This window comes from Drosophila serrata, unplaced genomic scaffold (genome assembly GCF_035046125.1).
Source record: "Drosophila serrata isolate PLE 108 unplaced genomic scaffold, ASM3504612v1 contig_275, whole genome shotgun sequence".
Classification (NCBI taxonomy): domain Eukaryota; kingdom Metazoa; phylum Arthropoda; class Insecta; order Diptera; family Drosophilidae; genus Drosophila; species Drosophila serrata.
In genome coordinates, this window is record NW_028257173.1 from 3,738,773 (window position 1) to 3,742,233 (window position 3,461).

Here is a 3,461-nt window from a genome sequence, read left to right on the forward strand (position 1 = left end):
AGCTTTCCGAATTGAAATTAAGGCATTTTTGGCTTAGTAATGAGAGTTTTAAGCTTTGATTTGTTGAACAAATTGTCATTAAAAATATAAATAATATCGACTTAAAAATAGTATTATTGTTTTAGTCAGAGGCTTGTAACGCTATGAAGGAGTCATTTCCGATCCTATAAATCATATATATTCTTGATCAGCATTAACAGGCGAATCTTTCTAGGCATGTGGGAAAAATTATAAATTTTTGACAATTTGTTAAAATTTTTATAAGGTGTTACAATTTTCAAAAATTGGCAATCAATTTCATTTTTACATTTCAAATGAAGTATAAAGTTTTTATAGCCTGATAAAAACTTGCATGGGGCAGCTTTCCGAATTAAAATGAAGGATTTTTTGATTTAGTTATGAGTTTTTGAAAATTTGATTTTCATAAAAGTTGTCATATAAAAATTTCGATAAATATTAATTCAAAGAATACGAATATATTAAGCTTATTAATGATAGATTTTTAATACCAATACTTATTTCAATTGTGAACTGACTTGGATTCATGAGGCTAGTGTCCTTTCTTGTTATGTAATATTTTTGATAATGTTTAAACAGCTTTTTATAAAATAAAATCTAAAGAACTGTTTCGTATGATTGAGATGCTCTGCATAAAAACAGTCGATCGATGTCTAAGCCATTACTCCTTTGACACTTTTGACACTTTGTGTGCGGTAAAAAACAACAGCTTTGTGCCCCGATAACCCCTTTGGGAGCCCCTAGAAATCCCCCAGATACCGAGACACACTCACAGAGGCAACAAAAAGTTGTGTGTGTTTAAAATTCTATCTGCGGAGTGTGCAAGTGTCCGTGTTTGCATTGCCAGCGCTTGTTTGTCGTCTATTTGCTTAGACATTGCGCTCGCATCGTATGGAATCGCATCGCATCGCCTCGCCTGGCCTGGCCCGGCATACATGGCGTATGCGTAACCTTGAGCTTTGTATTCCGATGATATTGCACAGGCTAGTGCTTGTGTGAGGCAGACATCGACATCGATGATGATGATGATGATGATGATGATGATGATGTTGCTGCTGCTGATATTACTACTGCAGAGTCTACGAGCTAACAACGCACGCATATGACTGCAACATGCTTGAAAAAATATAACAATTATGGCTAGTTAAGAATTCTATCGTACTTTTCACCCCTCCCCCCCTAGATCCCCTTTTCCAACTTTTCCTCTCCATTTGATTCTGTGGCCATGCGATGCAATTAGTTACTTGAGTGCTGAGTACATAGCAAAACTCGTAATCGATGGGAATAATTGTGGATTGCCACCGTCGCGACGGTAAAGAGTTCCTCGAGGTCTTTCTTTGGTTGGTAATGAATGTAAAAGTTTCATAAATTTATTATATATTTATTTATTTAATTTATTTACATCATTGTGGTAAAAAAAGCAAGTTTTGTAAGAATTAATAGCTTGCATTTATATTTATCAGTTTAATATGCTTCAATTTATATTTAATGTTGTATATTTTTGTCTAGTTACCTTAGAAATTTGTTTAAAAATGAAATACAATTATCCCTGATTTTATTTTCATAGCTCTGCTTGTATTTCCCGATCATTTTCAACCTTTTTGAGTTTCATTTCATGGCCAACACTGCGTATGCGTAATCGAACATCTCCATATTGCGCATACGCAATGTTGTCCATACGCAACCTTGTTCCGAGTACTTCCACAAACAACTGACTGAGACTATCTTCCGCTTGGAATAAGTACAAAGGAAATTGGCTAACTTCAGTTAGAAAAAATTGAAAAAACACATCAACAAGTGCAACCGGTCAGCTGCATTAATGCCAAGAATTTCTAATAGGAAATGCCGAACAACACACATTGAAAACTGAAAATTGTTCCAGCAAATCTCTCAAACAACAACATCCAAGTCAACTAGCCATTAAAAAGGCGCGACATTGCCATAGAGAGAGAGAGAGAGAGGGAAGAGTGAAAAGAGAGAGAGAGGGAGAGAGCGAGCAAAGTAAAAAAAAAAAAGTTTTTGCTTACGTGACCACAGCAGCAGTGAAGATTTACACGTCTGACCTTGAAGGCGAAAATCTTGCTGCAATCTTCAATAATAAAATTAAATATAATTGCTGGAGGGAGACGTTAGAATAGAGCGTTCTGCCAGGCAGCAGCCCAACAATAACAAAACAACAACAACAATGAAAAAGCAAAATGCAAAAGCAAAACTGCCAATCAAATTGTCAGTCAAGTGGAAAAGAGCAAAAACTGCAACACGAGCGCCGTAGCGAAGAAATTTTTCACAAAAACCCAAACCCAACAACGATGAGAAAGGAAGATAATTGTAGACAAAGACGAATATTAGATACCCTTTGCTGTTATTAAGGGAAATTATTAAAAAGATTCTTTAAGTACATTAAAAACTTTAAAGTTATGTATTTTAGCATTGTTGTAGAGTAACTTTTTAGGTTTATAAGGCTTCTATTATAAACTGCTTACAAGATTAGGATTACTCCATTATTGTGGGAAAATATGATTAATATTCCTTAATTTTTTTAAACCTAAAAGTTATATTTTTTTGCAAAGTTGTAGAGTATTTTTTGAGGACAAATGGGACTTAATTTCCCAAGGTTTGTGTTACAAACTCCTTACAAGATTAGGCATACCCTTCAGAAATAACACAACTTCATGCTCTTCCCCAAACCAGAAAGAGGGAGAGAGGGGAGTAAAGAGATCGGGGCAGAAAACTAACACCCCTTCCATACATATATATATATATATTTATGTATATATATATAAAATATACTATAGGGGATGTGTGCAAAACTTGGCAAAAACAAATAGTGCAAAGACCTTGAAATGCTGCTGGGATTGGAGGCAGCCGAGGCAGCAACAATAACAACAAAATGCAAAATCACCCTGGAATAACCGACAACAACAACACTAACAACAACAAACCACAAATAACAACAATAAAAACAACAATAAGAACAACAAAATGCAACACGCAAACTTAGAACCGAAACGAGCGAAACAAATCGAAAAGCGGATGGAAGAGCAGCAACAATAGCACCAGAGCACTCGCCTAAATGTTAAAAATAAAGAAATAAATAAACAAAATAAACTTGCAACTATTTTGAAAGAAGAAATTAGGATTTTAAAGCACGTATCTACTAATTAGAAAGATTTAAGAAGAACTTATAATTCATTTTAATTAGATCCCTCCCAAGAACTAATAACTCTTAAAGGATTAATTAAATACCTCTTCTTTACCTTAAGAAACAAAGTTAATTCTACCTCCTTATTTTATTAAAGAAATATTTAAATTTCTAATAGATAAATATGTTTAGTATAAAATTGCAATACATAATTAATCATTATGATCTATTTCTAGCAGTTTAACCCCCATAAAAGTAACCTTAGATAAGATTTAAAATACAAGAAACCAAAGTAGATCCA

At 33.9% G+C, this 3,461-nt stretch overlaps 1 long non-coding RNA gene across 1 annotated transcript; it reads right to left on the reverse strand.

Moving 5' to 3' along the window:
- Nucleotides 1-483: 483 nt before the first annotated feature.
- LOC147643415 (uncharacterized) lies at nucleotides 484-2,202 on the reverse strand. Its single transcript, XR_015272144.1, has 2 exons — nucleotides 2,046-2,202; nucleotides 484-1,134 (listed from the first exon to the last, which is right to left on the reverse strand). It is a non-coding gene; the product is annotated as an uncharacterized LOC147643415 (long non-coding RNA).
- Between the last annotated feature and the right edge of the window lie 1,259 nt (nucleotides 2,203-3,461).